The sequence below is a fragment of the Empidonax traillii genome, unplaced genomic scaffold (genome assembly GCF_003031625.1).
Source record: "Empidonax traillii isolate 1590-97213 ecotype Southwest subspecies unplaced genomic scaffold, ASM303162v1 scaffold407:size753175, whole genome shotgun sequence".
Taxonomy (NCBI): Eukaryota; Metazoa; Chordata; class Aves; order Passeriformes; family Tyrannidae; genus Empidonax; species Empidonax traillii.
Window position 1 is genome coordinate 284,544 of NW_020955600.1, and position 20,723 is coordinate 305,266.

General features: G+C 50.3%; 1 protein-coding gene across 12 annotated transcripts in view; it reads left to right on the top strand.

Annotated features, from left to right (window-relative positions):
- The window catches only part of ARHGEF9 (Cdc42 guanine nucleotide exchange factor 9), a 207,593-nt gene that overhangs the window by 102,892 nt on the left and 83,978 nt on the right, over positions 1 to 20,723 (top strand). The window lies entirely within an intron of this gene.

Genomic DNA, 20,723 nt, shown 5'->3' on the forward strand with positions numbered 1-20,723 from the left:
AGCTTGAGGAAAACTCCCACATGTTAATAGTTGTGCAAGAATTGGCCTGTTTGAAGAGGGTGCTTGTTCAGGGGTTATAGAGGATAATTCTGCCGGGTCCTGGCTTTGCCACTGACTTACTGTGTGGCCCTGGGCACGTTGCTGTTCTGCCTTGTGCCTCCTCTTTCCCGGCTGGGGAGGGGGAACATCATCCAGTACCGTGGAGCAGCCAAGCCCGATGGACTCCTGTTTCTCCCCTTTCTGTGGTGGTGTTCTGGCTGGTTGGTGCGGGAACGGCAGCACAGGTGGGCAATGTGTGTGTGCCCACATTGGCCCAGCGTAGCTGGATTTTGCCTGTGGGGGCTGTTGTAGACAGCAAACTGTAGAGATTGATGGTTCTCACTAAAAATAGATGCTCCTGGAGGAAGAGCTGCTGAAAGAACTGTGATTTATTTCCTTTGTTTTATTAGTTGTGGTTGGATTTCTTTCCTGAGTGGAAATGAGTCTTAATGTGCAAGTGCCCACAGAGGGCCAGGTTGGCTCTAACCCTCCTGGCCTTCTCACCATCAAAGGGCTGTGCAGCCTTCACTCCTTAATCCCAGCTTTTGTAGAGTATTACTCCCTTATTTTCAGATGGTGTGTTCACAAGGGCATCTGAGCTCAGGGCAGGAAGCCCCCGGAGCTCTGCTGTCGGTGAGCACATTGGACAGGCCTAAAAGCTTCACCACCCACACTAAAGAATTTTAGGGGGTGAAGGGAGCATGTGCAGGAAGGTATTTAAAGAAATAGGTCTACATTTCACCCGACTCTGGTTTATCCCTACAGAAAATTTCATAGGAATGTGCTACTTTGGGAGCTACCCCCGCTGCCATCACAGTGCCTGTGATGTGGGGCACAAGCTGAGGCACGGTGGGGTTGTGGGGCTGGGAGCAGGAGCAGGAGCAGGGCACGGGGCTGTGGGTGAGGCAGGGCAGGCACGCCATGGTGTCTGCATTCTGGCTGGTACAGTTTTACCCAAACCGTGCCGTGTGGCAGTGTCAGAGGACAGGCTGGCGCTGGGGGCCGTGGGGTGAGCTGCTCCAGCGCTGTGGGGCATCTCCCCCGGAGGATTTGGGAGCCCCCAGCAGAGCCGGCGCCGGGAGCAGCACAGCGTGCCCGTGCCCGTGTGAAGGGCCCATGTGGTTCAGCGCCTGCCCCTTCCTTTGCATCAGCTGAGACATATATAACAAACGGATGGGCTGCTGGCACGGAGCGCGGGGCTATTTTCGGCAGCAGCCGCGGCTGAGCGGGGCTGGGGCCGCCTGCGGAGCGCTCTGCTCGGCCAGCCGGGGCGGCTCCAGGAGGGGCTGTCCCCCTCCAGCACCGCCCAGGGCCGGCAGGACACACAGCTGGACCCTCCCGGTGCTGGGGACAGGGGACAGCCCCGCGTGGCTGCCCGGCAAGGTGGCAGAGCGGTCTCAGGAGAAAGCATCACCCCATGGCCGCGGCACGGGGCTGAGGCAGCCTGGCCCTTTGTTTTCCCTTTTATTTTTTTTTTTGGCTAAAGCCCAAAGTTGATTTCTGGACTGCTCATTGTTGTTAGATTACCTCCCTGCCCCAGCACAGCCCAGTGCTCTGGTGTCCTGTGCTCCAGCAAAGCTGCTGTGCTGTCACCGTCCTGCCCCAGCGTGTCTCTGCTTTTGCCGGGGGGAACTGAAGCTGGAGTGTCCTTCCCACTGCTCCTGCTGGGAAGGCAGCATGCCTGGCTGTCCCATTGCCTCCCAAGGCCGTGGTGCCTGTCCCCATCCCTGCTCCCCCCCCGCCTCCCCTGGTGACCTGCCTGGAGTGCTGGGGAGCTGTCACCTGTCTGCAGGTGAGCGTGCGGGCCGTGCCCTGTCAGAACCCACAGCTCACGGGCAGCCCCTGAGAATCCCTGGATGTTGCCAGCTGGGTTTGTTCACATCAGTTCCCTCTCCACAGTCTCCAAAGTGTCTCTTTTCCAAGGGCTGAGCTGCTCTTGGTGCCAGTTTTTGGATTTTTAAGGCCCTGCAAGGGAGCTCAGAGCGGTGAGAGCGGCTGCAGCTCACCCTGAAGGATTCCAGGAGAGGAACTGGCCAGACTCTGGGGGCTTTCAAAGCAGCAAAGATCCGAACTGCATTCACAACTGTTTTCTTGTTACCGACAAAATGCAATATGGCCTCACCTATACAAGCAGAAATTGAGAGCAAACCCCTAAGGATCAGTCTTTTACCCCAATAAGCAGTGGGTTAATTTGCTGGGCATATCTGTAGAAAAGTTTAGTCAAGTAAAATTGTTCTGTTTGACAAAAGCATCAGGCTCTTGCTGACATTATCAGAAAACAGGTTTTTTCAAAGGATTTCTATGGACCATTTCTATTCCCCTGCTATTTCTGCTGCTCCACTCCCCTGCATTGTATTCAGCATATCTGACAAGGTTTGCTCAGTACGTTGTGCGTTGAAGTTTCTGTTCTGATACCAAATTTAGGGAAGGCTTGTTATCTGCAGTTCTTTCTTCCTGGCTTGATAAGGTGCTGATTAATTTAATGCAACTCTCTTTTCCTTATCTAGTTGAGCTTCAGTCAGTTTTAGTACAATCTTGGAAAAGCGTGATCGATCTTTAATGTTTGTTTTTAAGGTTTATTCCGAAACCTTTTAGGCAGGTTGGATGTTTTTCGGTCTTTTGTGAAGTTCTAGGAGAATTTAGTTAAAAAGTAGCAATTACAGAGGACGGGTTTTGAATCCAGATGAAACATTTTAAAGTTGTTGTAAAACAAGAAAGAGCATCCTTTAACTGACAGTTGGCTCGGTTGAGGTTGTAGGTGCTAAAATTGAATTGTCTTACCCTGGTGCCATACATATGGAAAGCCGGATGAATAAACCAGGGAATGCTAAAAGTGCCCATGTATTGGGATGTGTATATATGTGTACTGATGCAGGGCTGAAGGACAGGCCTGTCCCTCTCCATAGGTTTGTGTAAGGGGCTGTCCCTGCTGTGGGGCACACAGAGCTGCACTGGCAAATCGTGTCCTGCTTCTGCCCAAACACACAGGCACAAGGAGGAGACAGTGCAGGGAAACTCGGCTGTCATCGGTGGAGAGCATCTGCCTTGATTTCGTGATCAGGAGTTGACATCTGGATAGATTTTCAGTCTCCTCTGGTCCAGGGGAGATGGATCTCTCATCTGATGCCCAGCAGCAGATCGATCCCATCTCCTGGGCACTGAGGGTTTTGCAAAAGTGTCAAAAAGTCTTTCCTAAAGAATTAAAAGTGCACACACGCACAGAGCGAAGAAACTAAACCTCCCAAATCTGCAGGCTGGGAACAAATATGCTTAAGACTTACTGGCTGCCTTAGAATTATGAATCTTCAATCTGGAGAAGCCTGGCTTCTTTGGTGCACACCCAGAGTGTGTTCGCAGGCGTTTACAGGAGTGAGACTGTGGACTGATGGAGCTCGGGAAGCGCTGACCCCGCTGCCCCAGCACCCCTCCGCAGGGTGGGTGCTGCTGAGCCCGTGGCGCTCTCAGCCCACTGCCATTTGCAGATTGCCACAGTGGCCCCAAGTGCCACAATCCCCATTTTCCCAGCTGGATTTGAAGCTCAGGCCGAGCCTGTGTTTCATCCCCAGCACCCAGGTTTGGCTGGAGGTTGTTGGCAGTGCGTTCTCGGTGCTTCTTACTTTGCCATCTCCCCCCGTAGCTTCCCAGTTCCTTGCTCCCCTCCTACACTGTGTTACAGAGTTGCTGTGTTTTGCCCCAGAAAACGGTGCTGGTTTAATCTCGGTGTTTCTCGAGCAGATTCCCGGCTGTCCCTCTCTCATCCCCACACATGGCAATGTGCACATGCGTGTGCAGGGCTGCACCTGCCTCTCTGCTGCTTTTTACATGGCAGGGAAACCTAGGCATTAAAACACATATGTTTTCCTTCCCAGATACATTTTGGAAAATATGAGTCAGCAGCAGGCAAGAACATATTACATAATCTCTGGGAGCGAAGAAAATCTTGCAGTTTATTAGGAAGGAGGGTTTCTGCAAGCAGCAGCTTTTACCATCATTTTGGTGCCCCTTGGTCAAGTGGCCTCATTTCCCGTCCCACACTGTTGTGTCCAGTGCAGGAAAGTAGTCCCAGTAGCCTTGGGTTCTGCTATATTTTTAAACCCCTCTGTTTCTGTAGCAGAATCTCAGGGCTGTGATGATGGTAATGACTTTTCTCCTGTTCCTTAACATGTTTTTCCTGCAAAGACTCTGTGATTTTCCTTTTTGGTTCCCCCCACTCCCCACCTCCTGCTGTTTTCTATAAAATCTCAGCACGGAGAGAAATGGCACATGAGTGCAGCTGGAAATAGCTGCTGCCCCCTCCGCCTCCCCGCTGCTCACGGCCACCCACCTCCCCCACCTACACCCAACTGGGACAGTGAAGTCAACAGCCACTTTTAGCCCTGGGCTCCTGCTCCTCTGCTCGCCCCCTCCCTCGCTGTGCCAGCTGTACCCACGCAGGGGGGCATTTGGAGGTGGTTCAACACCGTTTTAAGGCTCCCGCAGCTGGATGAGCCCTTGCCTGGTCCCGTGGGTGCCCAGGGTGGGGTATCCTGTGCCTTCACAGCAGGGCCGAGGGTGGACACGCTCCCAGTGCACGGGGCAGGGAGGGGGGAGCAGCACGAACTGTGGAGACACAGAGGAGCACAAACAAGAAGCTGAGGAAGATGGATCTGGAAGTCAGAGAGCAGTAACATCAGGGGGTTCAATCCTCCCCCCTGGGCTCCATCCCACACCCATGTGGGGCTGGGGAGCAGTGGGCACGGAGCACTGGGCAGTGCTGGGTGCTCCCATCCTCAGCACAGTGCTCTCTGTGTCTCCATCTCCAATGCCAGGCTGAATTCCAGGCTGCTCTGAATCCCTGTATTTCAGTAGGATGCCTCTAAAGCCTAGGAGGGGAATGGGCATCAGCAGAGTGAAAGGAAAGAAGGGAAAGGACTTGCTTGTTTTTAATTTGCCCAATGAAAGCGAAAGGTTCTGAACCGCTTTCATCTCCCAGGGCACTGCAAACACTTCCACTGTGCCTGAGCCCGTGGGTGCCTTTCAAGCAAAGAGAAAGCTCTGCTGTGGTTTTCCAGTATCAAAGCCTTCCCAAGGAGGCAGTAAATTGCCAGGCTGGCTGAAAGCAGGAGTGCAGGCAGCTCCGTGCCCTGTCTGGGACGGTGTCTGAGGCACACGCTGGAGAGCAAATGGAGAGAGATGCAGTAATTGATGGTGACGGAATAACCTGTTTATCCAGAGCACTCTGTCTTCACCCCCATTAGCTCTCCAGTTTCTGATGTTTGGAGACAAGAGAATTTAAATCCTCTATATTTTTAAAACCACAGAAATCTCTGTAGTAACCAGAAATTCTCATGAGCTCAGCACAGGGGGTGTGCTCTTCCATCCACCATCCATCAGGGCTCTCCATGTTTTATTCAAAAGCCTAGTTTGAGCCGTGCGTCTGTCCAGAGTTTGGAGCAGTTGGGGAACGATGGGATGCTCCCAGGGCTGGGATTTGGGGGAACTGCCCCCCATTCCCACCTCTCAAGACCCCATGGGTGATGCTGCAGAGGCTGTTTCATCTTCCTGCACCTTTGTTTCTCTTTCTGTAAAACAGGTGGAAGGAAATTGCCCTTTTGTGTTCAAGGATTTGGCAGGTGAGAATGGAAAGAGCTGTACTGACGGCAGGTGGGATTGTAGCAGACTCTGGATTGCTGGAAAATGCCTCTCCCCCTCTGTGGCAAAGGGAAGGGGGGACAGGGGCTCTGCAGGGGTCCCTGGCAGAGCTGAGCTCCCACCCAGGCTGCTCTGTCCTTCAGTATAAAGCAACATCTTGAATTCCACCCGAGATCCCAACAGTGATGTCAGCAGGGCTCCACCAAAGATTAATTTGGCCTCAGATATTTTGCATGTGCAGCACCAGATCACAGCCTTATTTTTGCCCCTGTTTTTCCAGCACTCAGCTAGGGAAGGGCTCTGCACCTCGTTAGAGCCTTCAATTGTTACTCATTAATAATGCGCTTGCTCTGCGTTATTAATTGATCCAAATGAGGCTTTTTTTGTTTCTCTAAGCCTTTTGTGGTATTTCTGTGCTGTTAAGAAATTAATCTGCATTAAGTAGAAATACCTAAGTAAAAATAGTAGCTTTGCAGTAGCAGCTGTTCAGCCTTTCACGGCACAGACTGCAGGGCAGAACCATTCCAGGTACCCATAATCCTGGTCTCTGAGCCAGGAGAGACTCAGGGTGCACGAAGGAAGGGCACAAAAGCCGTGCAAGGCAGCCCAGCCCTGCTCTGGATGCTGGGATTGCCTGGAAGTGCTGTCTCCTAGAGACGTGCTGTCTCTGGCTGAGTGACACCAGCTCACATCTTACTTCCCAGTCCGTTCCTTTCAGAGCTCCTGTGTTCCTCCATCCTCTCCCAGAGCGGGGTGTTGTTGCCTGGGGCATGTTCCCTCCTGTTTTGTCAAACCTGGTGGGAGGTGTCTGTAGTCGTTATTCTCAGCTGGCTGTGGAAGGCTTCCCTCTTTCTTTGAGCAGGTCTCCCACAGCTGAAAACATCTCTCCATCACTCCAGTGGGTTTGGGTTTTACTGCCCTTTCTGCCTTTCTGTTTCTACAGTTTTAACTTTTCAGGGTTTTTCCAACTCAGGTTGAAATTCAAGCAACAATAATACTTGACATTTTTTATTCTGGCATCTTAAAAATCTTTTCTGAAGTTTTAAAGCCTTTAAAGCCTTTGTGCTATATAAATACTTGAGTACTTTTTCTATTTTAAAATGAAAACGGTACCTGAAAACCCTCAAAAGTCAAATGAAGATCAAAGGCTTGGGAATACCAGCAGTTTTCTGTATTATCCACAGCAGCTCAAGACTGAGGTTGTATTGGGTGAGTGCAGAGGGACTGCTGTGCTCATAATCATGGAATCCTAGAATCATGGAATGGTTTGGGTTGGAAGGGTCCTTAAAGCCCATCCAGTGTCACCCCCTGCCATGGCAGGGACACCTTCCACCAGCCCAGGTTGCTCCAACTTGGCCTTGGACACTTCCAGGGCTGGGGCAGCCACAGCTTCTCTGGGCAACCTGTGCCAGGGCCTGCCCACCCTCCCAGGGAAGGATTTCTCCCCAGTATCCCATCCAAACCTCCTGTCTCTCACTGGGTCCTTGTAAGAGCCCAGTTCATCTGTAAAACTCAACCCTGATGCTCTGGAGGGCTGGGCTTGGTGTCTGACATTCCTACTGCTGGCCTGGCTGGAAATTCTGTGTTTTATCATGTTTTCATGTCCATCCTGGTGCAGCAAAGGGCTGGAACGAGGCTAATGGCAGCAGTGCCCTTTTCAGTGGTAGCTGGACCTGCTTTACAAGGTTTTCAGAAAAGTAAATCTCTTTTCCTGTAGTCCAGCCTTCCTCACTGTTTTCCTCCCTCCCTGTGGCTTCTGAGGAAGAATCAGGACAATAGCTGGAAATGGATGTCCTGCAGGCATGTGACAAGGGTATCCTGGGGGTTCAGGGCGGCTCACAAAAGAATTAGCTCTGATAAATGCTCAGAGGTTTCCGAGGCTCTCTCAGCAGCTGCAGTCAGAGCTCACAGCGGGGATTTTCACCACTGACCAGCCCTTCCCAGGCACTGTTACAAGGCTGTGTCAGCCACCACCAGCATCATCCTTGGAGTAAGGAAAGGTAAAAATGGAAGCAGAGCAGTTCAGCCAGAAGGAGAGAGGAAAGAAAAAGATAGTTAAGATCCAAGGGGTGGCTGTTGAAATGCAAAAGGATCTAGAAAGCAAAGATGCAAAAATAAAATCTGAAACGGAAATGAGTAACGTTTTTACAGCATTGTGTAACTCACTTTAATTGCAATCCATCTAGAAATCTATTTGAGGCAAGAAATCAATGCAGAATTGTAGAGCAAAGCATTGGTCTTGCAGATGCTTGAGCTTTCTGGATTATTTTGAGCTTCCTCCCACAGTTCATTTGAATCCCTCTTTCCTTGCAGTGGCCGTGGAAAGGTTCCCCCCCCTGGATGTGAGGCAGGTGGGCAGTCAGTGGAGTGTCCTGGGGTATTCTGGATTTCCCTCCTGTTGTGTCTGGAGGAACAGCAGGAGGTGGCTGTGGTGGTGAGCACAGGGCACTGGAAGAGGGAAGCCCCAGGGTTTCTGTAGGATCAACCCTCTTTGGAGAGGACACGCTCCATCTCCCAGGCTGGGCTGAGGTGGTCGGGGTGGGCTGTTGTCCACACACAGGGAATTTTCCTTAGGCAGTAATCCCGTGTGAGTGGCAGGGCTGGGGCCACACTGTGTTATTTATTCTGATCTTTTTAATCCGGGGGATCGGGTCGTGCAGCACAGGCATTAGAGCTGCCTGATCACCTGGAGGTTCCCTCTCCCCGGCCGTGTTCTCAGCCTGCTTAAGAGACTGGGAGAAGTCCATCAGCGTCCAAGGCTTCTGGTATTTTGACTTGGCAGAATTAAGTCCTGAGTCTACCAGGTGTCATCAGGTGTCATCCCCAGCAGTCTCCTGAAAGGCCAGCATGACATTTCTCCTGTATTTGGTGGCATTTGTGAGGGAGGTTTCCTGTTCCTTGTCCATCCTCAGCGCTCAGGGCTGCCGAGGGTGCCTTGTGTTGAATCCAGTTCTTGGCAGAGGATGTGCATGGGCAGAGCTGAGAGCCTTGCTCCTGCAAGGCCATGGCAGCAGAGCCTCCCACCCTTCCAGGGGGGGAGGCTCTGCTGCCATGGCCTTGCAGGAGCTGGTGCTTTCCCAGCACAGGAAAGCTCTGGGTTGTGTGGCTGCTGACTGAGTGTCTCTGCTGTGGGCACAGGGCTCAAGGAGCTGCCCCCTCGCTGCTTCCAGAGCGTCCCTCCGTCTCCTCCTGCCCCTTGTCCTGCCTGGCTGCAGTCCTGGGGGCTGGACTGAAGCACTGAGGCAAGAAGGAGGTAACCCAGGAGGCCAGGCAGGCTCCTCAAAGATCAGACATCACGTTTGCAGGCAGGTGAGGGAGGGTTTGAGACAGGAATCCAAGGAAATGGCTGCCTTTGCTGACAGCCAGACACTGAGATTCCCAGCAGAATGGCCCAGAACATGAGCAGTCAGCTCCAAGTTTGCAGCATCTCCTCTGACCTCCCTCCTCTCTTCCAAGCCTGTCCCCTCCCCGTGTCTCAGACTGTCACTGCAGGGTGTTAAATACATTCACATTTAGATAATTGACTTAAAGCAACAGAGAGAAATGGGAAGAGAGCTTACAGTAGGTTAGGATGAGATTCATCCTTGGAGTTGGGATGAATCTGGAGAGGTGGCATCGCAGAGGAATCAATGGTGGTCTGGGATGGAGGCAAGGAAAGGGGAGATGCAGGCTTTTCCAAATCCAGAGAGTGCAGGTGAAAGAAGGGAGAAGGATACGATGCAGGAGGTAAAACTAAGAATAGAGGAGTGTGTTATAAAGGGAAATCTGGGACTGGAGATCAGGACGAAGTAGAACATGCAGAAAATGTGTTCCACTAGGCCATGGATTTGTATTTCTGGAAAATAGCTGAGGTACCTTCACGTGGGGCAGTTCTCCTGGGATTAGAGAAAATACCAGAATGGGTTCTCAAGGGGACAGTCTTCCTTTGGCTTTGGGCAGAACAGGTGAATAAAATCTGGTTTCTGGAACCCTGATCCCCCCCAATTGACAAGGAGCATGGTGTTTCCTCACATGCAGGCACCTCTGGGCACAGCTAAATGGAGGGGCAGCACCAGCAGGATGTGCTGAAAATAGAGTTTACTGTGATGGTGAGTGCAGAGAGGAGCAGCAGAGCTCCCCAGGACAGATGGACTCAGGAGTAGGAGGGCTCTGGAAATGGGCAGTTGGTAAAGCTGGAGCAGAGGAAGGGAGTGTTTTACTGTTATTACCTGGAGTGAATTCAAGCCTTTAACAGGGGGGAGGATTTGCCAGTTTGCATGTGCTGGAAAGCTGGGAGGTGGAGATGTGTGAACCAGTCAGCCCATCCACCAGTGCATTGGGAACCTGGAAGGACTGGTGGATGGAAAGGTCCAGGTTTGATTAGATGGTGATTTGGTGTAGACTGTGCTTACAGGTGCCAGGAGCTGCAAGTAAGTCTTGGTTTTGGCACTGGTCCTAAAGAAGAAGCAGCAGCAGCAGCAAGTAAGTGAGATATTGCAAATGCTGGAATCAGTATTTTGATTACTGCTTTTGGAAGATTGATAGAGGTGGAGTTGGCTGCAAGAACAGGATTTATCTTGGCAGTTCAATAGCCTATTCCAAGCCTCCCTGATCTCTGTAGCCAGAAGTCCTCTGGATTTATGGATGACCTTAGAAAGCACGGGCAGTGTTTGGTGAGCTGGGGTGCTGCAGACACAAAGCCGTGGAGTCTTATCTGTGTCCAACAGCTTCGATGTCTTATTTTTAAAAAGGCTCCTGTATTCATTACCAAGACCATTGGGTTCTTCTAACACACACAAAAAAGCCTTAATTCTTAAATAATTCGGTTCCATCTTGTTCTACTTACTCAGAAACTCTCCCCACTTTACATTGATGCATAAATATAGAACAGACATTTACCCCATTTTCTTTTCCTGCAGTAGCTCCAGCCATTTTAAAACTGTGGGCTGGAACTCCAAGGATCTTACTCATCCTGTTGGACCTAATGGGGAGAACACTGGGGTGGGATTCTGAGAGTTTGGGCATGAACTCCAGAACAGTGAACCACACTCCTGGTCAGCTAAGGCTTCAGAGCTTTCCGATTTGATAGGAAGTCACAAGACTTTTGCAGCTATCAGGCTTTAATATTTTTTTGTCCCAGACTGTCATGCATTGACATAATATGTCAATTAATTCAAACCTTTCCACTCCACTTCCAGGAGAATAATTTTGAAATAATAGTAAATATGCAACTGTTTTCTAGAGAGAAGCATAAAGTCTCTTTGGAGTCTGTATTAATGAATATGGCCAGGCATTTGTAAGGTGCTTTCTACAAACTCACTGCCCATCCAACCCCAAGGAAAGACTGGTTTTTAATACCTGATGTATTTATAAGCAGAGAATATAAGAAGTCTATAGGCTGTTGCACCCTCAAACACACCCAGTGTGCAGCAAGGCATTGATTTGCAGCTCCACAGGTCAGGAATTATCTGCAGAGGTGGTGTGACCCTGTGGAATCCCAGAGCAGTGGAAAGGTGACCCTCTGTGCTTGCAAAGAATGTTGAGTTGTGTGGAGTTTCAGAGACCCAAATAAGTGCCCATTCCTGCATGTGAATTTGGACATGTGGGGCTTTTCTGGGTTATTTTTTTTTTTTTTTTTATTTCTTTTTTTTTGCATGTGCAGAGAGAGCTCTGCTGCTCCCGGACTCACACGGAGGTGCTGCCCACTGTGACTCACAGCCATGGCATTTTATTGTTGTGCTGAAGACTGTCTAAAAATTCCCTGGCATTTCTCCAGAGAGAGTGCCAGCAGCCCTGAAACTCAACTCATTTCCTTTACATCAAGCCACGGAGCTCATCAATAGCAATCTCAGGCTCCAGCAGGGAACACGGAGGCGGTTGGGATTTGACACCCTCCACAGCCTTGTGGTAAATAGGTCATTACCAATGCAAGAGCCGTAACACAAACCACGAAATGGCAGTTCAGGGAGTGAGAAACAGTGCTGTTTGTGGTCCTTTCCCTTTGCTAGCTGATATTATTAGCCAGCAGAATTATTTAGGCGATGTTTGCTTGTTACTTTATGGAATCAATGAACAGCATCTTCTTAAAGGTTTTCTGTCTGGGGATTGATAAATGCTCAGGTGCTTTTGCACCTCTGTGGTTGTTTTTATTAACTAAGGTGAGCTTAAAAGACAAGGTGAAGCCCAGGAGATCGCTGCAGACTGGAGCTCTAACCACTCATTGGAGCCTTTTCTCAGCAAGTTGCTCTCACAGCCCTTGGTTTGTTTTTTTTTTTTTTTCCCAGCAGGAATGTCACATATGATAGAGGGACTCAGAGGGGCCAGTTTTACCTTTAAAGTCTAGGTTTAATTTTTTTCTGTTAAAAAAAATGTGTTTCGACAGTTTGTCACATCGGCTCAGCCTGGCACGTCGTGGGCAGTGAAGTGTTAGGAAGGAAAAGCAAAAAGTATTTTGATGAAGGATCAAGTCAACTCACTAATGTTTTTTGAACATCTCCTGTGTTGACCTTGGTCCACGCAGACACCGCCTGCTTCTCTGGCTCCCTTGTCTCTGGGAGAGCTCCTGGAGGTGCCGAGGGGATTGCCAGGCAGGGCTGGGGAGATGGCAGGGCAAGTTCTTGCGGGAGGCCTGTGCTTTGCAGCAGAGACGTTTGCCAGCTTCTCCCAAAGTCTCCATCGTGGGTTTATTTTTGAGCTGAGGAGGAGGGAAGGAGGGAGGGAGGAATCATCATCGTTTTGGTAGCTGTGGAGGGTGGGGAGGGCGAAGTCTGTGCAGCACAAGAACCCCCAAATCTCCACGCTCGGGTTCCAGAAAAGCCCAGCCCGGTCTCTCTCGTGGGCTTGTTTTTTCGCTAGACAAACATTTAATTATTTTACCTTCGTGCCTCCGTTGAATCAACTGAGGGAACTACAAAAGATAACGTATTTCTATTTTTACATCCTATACTAATGAAGCTCAGGCTGGAATATTCCCCTGCATGTTTGGCTGAAACAAGGGATGAAGGATTCCGAGGGAGAGGAGGAGGAGGGAGCGAGATGCTCAGCCTTTAGCAGCGTGCATGGATGTGCTGGGGAGCACACACGCTGTGCCCCAGTGAAACAGTGCTTGGGGAGCACAGAGAGGATCCAGGATCCATGTGAAATGATCCCTGGAGGATCTGAGATCACTGCATGGAGGCAGTGGCGCTGCCAGGACGGTGCTGCCGGCTCTGGGTTCTTGGCACAGCTGTGAGTGCAGGGCCAGGCAGCAGGGCTGGGCTCCAGCCCCCAGCCCCCAGCGTGGGCTCACTTGCTCGCTGTGAAACATCCTCTGGGGCTTGGCAGGAGTGGAGCACTCCATCAAAAGTTCATGAATATGCTCAGCTGGAGACACAGGGCAGCGTGCAGCCTTCTGGGAACACCGGGGAGAGGAGCAGGGTGGGCCAGGCTGGATCAGAGAGAGCAAAACATGTAGGGAGGCTGTAATATCAGTGGAGAGGCAGGTGCTTAGGGCTGCCCTGTTAATCTGTACTGCAGGACGTGGCAGCGGGGCTGGCAGTGACCGATACCCCCTGTGACCGCCTGAGCTGGATGGATGGCTCTGGATAACGGCCCCATGCTCAGCTTAGCCAGGCTGGTGGTGGCAGCTCAGCGTCAAGATGAAAATCCAGCCTAAAGTCTCCTTATCTGATAGCAATTCCAGTCCCAGGCAGCGGAGATTCGGCCTCGCCGCTGGAAACGGGGAGTCAGCCTGGCAGGATTTGGATTGCAGGGATGAGATCAGAAATCAGATCTGGGGCTGTGTGTGGAGCAGCCCCTGTGAGCCAGTTCTTTCAGAGGTGAGGAACTGCTGATCAGCTGCTCAAATGCTCCTGAAAGACTCAAATTAAAGGATTTGACATTTTCCTTCATAATAAAAGAGAGGGAGTAATCAACGCACAGAGCCGTGAATGGGTTTATTAATTTGCTGAACTGCAGTGCTGTCATTCAGTGGGAAATAAGATGTTGGTTTTTATTTGTGAAACATGAGTGGGGAAAGTAAAGGATAAATCCCAAAAAAGCAGTATTTGCTTATGTTTCCCAGCAGCTGATTTGAGCTGGCCCCAGGGACCTGAAGGGCCCTCAGCATCCTTGCTTGTGTTTCGGGAGGGATAATGTGCAATATCTGCCCCCCAGAGAAACCAGCTGCCATAGTTCAGTACTTGACTAGTTGTGTCATTGGTTTGACCTCCTCTGAAGGGGATAAAGAGGATGTGAGTCCAGTGAGAAAAACAAGGGAAACAAGGAGCGTGCTTCAAGAGTTGCCCTCAGATACCAGATGGTCTGTATAGAAATCTGTCTTCTTAAACGGGGCCCAAATGTGGAATGGTGGTTTATAGTGCCCGTAAAAAGAGCTGTTAGTGAAATTAATCTGGAAGGAAAGGGCAGCACGGAAAGAAAGATGAAATTTTACAGCCCCAACATACAGTAAATGAAAAGTGTAAATCCAGCCCCAGCTGGCAGTGCTTGGAAAGCCACTGTGACCCCAAGGAAAGCGGCAGCTTCAGTGCAGCTGGACAGACCCCACCAGCACCACCACTGCCATAATTCATGTCCCTGCTTGAAGACACAGTTGCCAAGGCCACAGACTGAGCTGCCTTGAGCCCCGGGAATGCTGTGGTATCCATCAGTAAATTGGAGTGGCACAGCCTTGGGCAGGGCTTCAGTCCTGTCAGCAGAGCAACAGCATGTCTGTGAGGGCAGGAGGAGGGAGAAGAAGGCCAGATAAACCACTTTGGCCCATTCAGACCACGGTTCATGGGAAATAGGGACCTACATTTATGGAAAATGTACAGCCAGGGAAGTTGGCAGCGTGATCCCACAGGATGCTGAGGTTTATCCTCTGATGCTGCTCAGCCTGAAGTGTCCCATGACAGGTTATTTCAGCTTTTCAGGAGAAGTTTTATCTCAAGCATACAAAAAAGAGCTTAGAACACTGGAGCTTGGAGCAGTGTTACCCTGAGGAGCTGTGGCTGCCCCAGCCCTGGAAGCATTCGAGGCTTGGAGCAACCTGGGCCAGTGGAAGGTGTCCCTGCCCATGGCAGGGGTGGCACTGGATGGGCTCTGAGGTCACTCCCATCCCAAAACATTCTGGGATTCTGTGATTAGGAAAGCTGGAAAAAGTAGATGGCACCAGGTTAATATGGGAAGAGATGAACCCTTGTGCACAGGGAGCACAAACCCTGGGAGCTGGGAAGGACGGCTGGATCTCTGATAGGAGCTGATGGCTGAGGCTTCCCTGGCTCACAGGAACAGTCTGTGCCTCTGGCCTTTTAAAAATTGAACCTTGAAAATCTGGAAGAAATAGACTTTTTATTTGGTTAGTGGTTTGGACCTATAAAGCTGAAAGTCATAATACCCTGTAAAACATTTGAGGCAATTTGGGAATAGAGCATTCCTTATTAAACTCCATGGGTTTGAGAGACTTCTTAGGTTTCCACAGCGGCGCAGGGTATGACCTCTATAATGTTCAACAGGATCCTTGAAAAATTGAGACCAATTTAACAAGAATAGCTGCTGCTTTGGTGCTCCAGCTCTTCCATTTCTTTCCTGGCTGGAGTTAAGTTCATAATGGTTTAGCAGAACCTTTTAGTTGCTAAAGAGGATTGTTGTAGTCTGGGCATAAGGGACTAGTTTGTGACTGATATTTTAGCAGAACCATTTGTCCGTAGCTGAAATAACAAAGTGAAATGTCATAACTACATTGTTTTGAAGGTCAGAAATTGTCAGTCTTTGCATATTTTCAAGGCTATTTTTGGCCACTATAGCAAGATATACTGTTATTTGGGAGTTTCAGGGAGTACAAACCCCAGTGGATAAAGAGAAGATGTATCAGTTGTTGGCAGCTGATGTTCCCTGACGTCTCAGGGTGCCGGTGTGTTTGCACCAGGCCCAAAGTGAAGAGCCGAGCCCATGCCAGCTCCAGGCCTGAAACCCAGCAGCACAGATGCTCTTCTGTAGCTGGAGTATTGAATCCTGTATGCCTGAAAATCCAAAGCACCTGTTTAGGATAAGAGATGGTGCACATCAGGATTCTGTGGCACTGTGATTTTTCCTCCTCTGGGATGCCAGGTCTGTCTTTTTTCTTGTTTTCTCTTTATGTCTAAATTAACTTTGCCCAGTTTGCTGCACCAGGCAGAGGATGCAGGTACTGTGGCTCCATTCCCTGCACTCTTTCCTGTGAGTTTTGGTGGCAAAACTCTGTGTGTTTCCAGGGTGAGCACCAGCCCTTGTTCATACCTGGCAGTGGCACTTTCTTTGGATCAGCAGGCAGAATAAATACTGCTGCATTTCCTTGATACATAGTGTTCCCTAGGTGGAATAGGATGTGGCTGCCCTTCTGCAGGAGGCTCAAGTGAGCTCTCAGAGGCTGGAGGACAGTGTGCCACAGGAGCTTCCCTGATGCCATGGGGGCTTTTGGTCTTTAACCTTTCTCTAATTGATGAATAATTCTTGTTGTTCGACACAGACAGTGAGTTCCTTTCGGGATCCCATGGCACCTCCCTCTTTTCAGTGTTTTCTGACTGATGAGTAGAGTCTGAGCTGAGAATTCATTACTATAATTCTTTCCTCCTCCAAACTCTCTGCCCCTGAGGCTGGTCCCTTGCAAAGCCACAGAGTGGCTTTGACCTCTGATACGGACTGCTCAGGACTGGGGAGCATTTAAACCACAGGAATTCAAGAGGTATCTTGATACATGTAAGAAGGGAGAGGGAGAGTGATTTCCACCTCAGGTCAGGTATGTGATTATCTGGAAGCTGCTTGGCCAGGTACTGGTATTCCGAGGAATGCCGTGGGGCTGCCCAAAAAGGACAGGGTAGGAGATGCAGTGGCACTGCTCACCTTACCCATCAAAGATGGTGCTGACATCCGTGATCCTGGGTGTCAGGGTTTGGCAGGGAGTGGCAAAGGAAGCGGGTTGGTCTGAAGCTTGTTAGGGCAGGAATGCTTTCCTGAGAGGAAGGGATGTGCCAGGCTCGAGGGGGTGGATGCTGGTGCTCTTGCTAACCCCAGTGTCTTCCTGGGACTCATCTGTGCAGGCCATGGGATTTATCCGTGTGCTCCAGAGTCAGCAGCACAATGTTTTATAAACCCAACCAACTAATCAAAACCTACCGGCCAGATTGTTTGGGGGCAGAGGGGACTGACTGAGGGGAATTGCTCTTCCTATCAGTGTTGTAACCATCACTGGGTGATGGAGGCTGGGAGGGATCACTGTGAGATTGCAGTGAGCCCTGGCCCCGTGCCGTTCCTCTGATGGAGGGTGTGTTTCTCAGGCTGGCCTGGCCCTCACCACAACCACCACAACACCAACAGTTCTGACAGGCAAGGACACCAACCATCCACCCTGACTGCTTGTCCTTCCTCCTCGCAGGTTTGAGCTTGGTGTGCTCTGAGTTCATAAATTTGTTAGTCCTTGGGGAGGCTGCTCTAGTCCCCTCATCAGGCTCGTGGCAGATGAGTGAGGCTGCTCTAGTCCCCTCACCAGGCTCGTGGCAGATGAGTGAGGCTGCTCTAGACCCCTCAGCAGGCTCGTGGCAGATGAGTGAGGCTGCTCTAGACCCCTCAGCAGGCTCGTGGCTGTTGTCTGGGGCTGCTGCAGAAAGAAGGTGATTCGTTTCTGTGTCGTCAGTGCAGTGCAAGAAAGCTCTGAAGTGGTAGATCTGGGTGGGAGAGAGATTTTGGAGGTGTGTGCACGGTTTCTTTGGGCCCTTCTGTGTAAAGCTCCTAAGCAGTGGATGTATGAGGGCTGAGGAATCGCTGTCATGGTACCTTCATCCCACTCGTGGTCGTTCAGAACCAAGGCACGCACACATAGGCAAAAAACATCTTATATCAGTGTTTGCAAATTAATGCAGACAGAAGCTTAAAAGCTCAGAGCAAAGCTCTGTTGCTAATTTTCCAGAATCAGCACTGAAAGAGAGAATTTCATGCAGGACACTAAAAAAACACTCAAAAAAGCAAAAGTGAAAGGAAGTCCCTCCAGGTTTCAGTTCCAGAATTACCCCAATGTCTCAGCTGCCCACGGTTTTCTCTGCAAAATATCCCTTGGGTCCCTCTCAGTCTGGAATTATTTCCAGCACTGAGGATGGGAAGCAGAGCTGCAGCAAAGCAAGCACCTTTTGCTCTGGAGCTGCCGAGCTCTGCCGCAGGAGGCCCAGCATCCCCACGGCCCCGGGCACGGCTCCGGATCCTTCCCACGGGCACCACCCCCTGCGTGGGGAGCTGAGGGGCTGCCAGCTGCTCTGCCAAGGTTGTCATCTGTGAGGTGCCGGGCAGCAGAGTTTAAAAAGAACAGGAAGAAACCTCCCTTCTCTGAGGCGCAAATAAAAAGAGGATGGTTGAGATAACAGTGATTTAAAAACTCCTGGTCCTGCCTCGGGCGCTGCAGGGAGGGAGTTGCGTGGGCATGGCAGCTTTCCCCGTGGCCAGCAGGTGCTTTCCTTGGTGTCCAGCTGGGGGAACCCAGTTTTCAGTTTCATTTTACTTCAGTTTGAATTCAGTTTCTGGGTTTCTCGTTAGCATTCTTAGTCTTGTCTTGTGCTCAGAAGCCCTTCTTGCACTGGGTTTGTAGTGTGAAAAAGGCAAGTTTAGAGGGGTTATATCGTGTTTAATTTCTGTTAGAAAGTATTCCAGCCAGTTTAGATCCTGCACAGTGACATTTCCAGAGCAGCCTCCCACAGCACACTCCCGGCTCTGTCCGAAGCGAGTTCCTGCCTGCCTGGATCATTTGCATGTATCAAGATAAATCTGCAGTTCCCTGTAAAACTCTGACAACAGGAGCACTGCAGCTCCTAGTGCGAGGCAGTGCTGGAATTAAAGCTGCTGGAGGAAAAACGTAGGAAGAGCAGTGAGCAGAGAGGGGAGATAAGGAGAGTGGCTGAACTGCGGTCCCAGCTCGGGGGGGTCTCATGGCTGTGCCTGCCCGAGATGGGGGGCTTGAAGAGGGGGAGAATAACTGGCAGAGCATCCAATCTGGCCAAATAAAGGGGGTTAAATCCTGGAGGGGAGGATCAGGAGGGTTTTTCTTCTCTTATCCAGGAGGTTTGCAGTGGAGGCACGTGGAAGTTGACACACTCAGTAACTCCAGAGACACCGGAGCAGCAGTAATGGTGGAGGCAGTGCTGGGGAGGGCTGCAGGGAAGGGATTCAGGCCATGTGGCTGGGTTTGCTATGCTGCTTTTCGGTGCTCTCTCCCCAAGCATGTCCCTTGTCTCTCCTAAGGCTGCTTAGTTTTGGTGATAATTTCGTGTTTTCAGGTTAGACGCAGGAGCAAAAATCACTCCCGTGGAAGTGAATGCAGGTCCTAGGGCTTCCCCCCATTCCCGTGTGTTCCAGAGCTCCAGGAGCCCAAGCTGGCCTGGAAACAGGGGCACTCACCAGCTATTCAGTGGGTTGCAGGAGGGAGGAGGGTTTGTGTTTGGATGCAGATCCTCAGATCTCTGCTGAGGACCCAGAGCAGCTGTGCAGTGTCAGGTCACTTGATCCGAGCGACTGGTGAATCACAACTGAAGGCCCCTCTAGCTCCTGCCATCCTCCTCACATACTGTTTCTCTGCTTTAACCTTTGCCTGCCTTTCCCTGCCCCTTCCTTAGGGCCAGGTCCTGCCCTCAATCACAGCAGTTCCATCTGGGGTAATCGCTCCCTGGATGAGACAAAGGACTGGCTCCAAGGATGGCAGCGCAGTGTGTCCAGAGCAGAGTTTTATTGGCCCCTGGGTTAAGCCAGGGTTGGCTTTGAGAGGCAGAACCACACACCCCCAGGGACCTCTGAGCAGTTCTGTAAAAGTTTGTGGGTCCTCTCAGTTGTAGAAGTCCCCCTAGAAAGTCCATAAGCCCTACTTTGTGTGAGGAGTGACACGGTCTGAAGCCCCTGGACACGGGCAGGGTTTGGGTGTCTGTGGGGACTGTTCCTATTCCTTTGCATGGGGCTCTACATGGTTGGTAGTGCATGTCTGTGGCCCTTGGGCTGTGTGTGCATGATTATTATTTATTGCTGGGGTTTTCTCAGTGTGGAATACTGCACATGGCTTTTCTTCTTTTATTATCAAATCTGACTTGGATGCTCACAGAAATGCCTGGGAATTATCCAAGTATGATTGTACCTTTCCTCAGTTTTGGTTGACCTGTCTACTTCCTTCATTCCCCTTAATTCTTGATCTGCCCTAATATTCTTCCCTTTACCAGAAATGTTGCAGGAGTAGGTAACCCAATCCTACTCTGGGACAAGAAGACCCTGATCTCATTCACGCTCACAGAAACTAAAAATAAAATCTATTGGATTCAGGGTATTGACATTGATTTCCCAACTCTGCTGGATTCCTGTCTGCTTGAAACTGGACTGAGAACTATTAATTCAGGAAACAGCAATTTGGGCTCGATGGGATGTAGACCTAAAGCCTTGATTAATATAATCAGTGCCCCTGGTTTGAGGAAGGCTCTCTCCCCTTGGACTGCACGACACCAAAGCCTCGTGTTCTTCTGACCTGAGGTAGAGCCGTGGGCACTGGGGCGGGGGAGATGCTCGGGACTGTCAAAAGGTTGTTTTCCCAGAAGCTGAGTCTCTCTTGTTTCAGATTTCCCGTTTGGAGATCAGCCTTGGTTTAATTCCTTTATGTCTTTTTTGGGCCCTTGAATTATGTAACAGGAAAGCGAGTCACTGCAGAAACATCAGCCTGTGAAAGAAACTTTCTGGAGCTTTTAGCACAAGCCACAAATGTTTTTCCCCAGAGTTTGCAGGGTATTTTGAGGAGGGATTTGAGCTTGATGGGGATGCCAGAGAAAGTTTGAAAGTACAGAAAATGTTTTCATCTTTCCTTAAGTGCAAAAATAACTATTTATTTGAGATGAGAAAAAATTCCTGCGGGTGTATTGCTGGAATGATGTGAAGGGCTGGAGAGACTTGGCAGCAGGGATCTTTTTTAGCTTGATTTCTTTAATGATTTTGTCAAATTAAATTGTCTTAATGTGGATACTTGTGGAGAAGCTGAACTTTCCCATATATCCTGGTCTTGTGAACCTGTCTTTTCCTTAAAATCCAGGAGGTGTGTAGGTTGG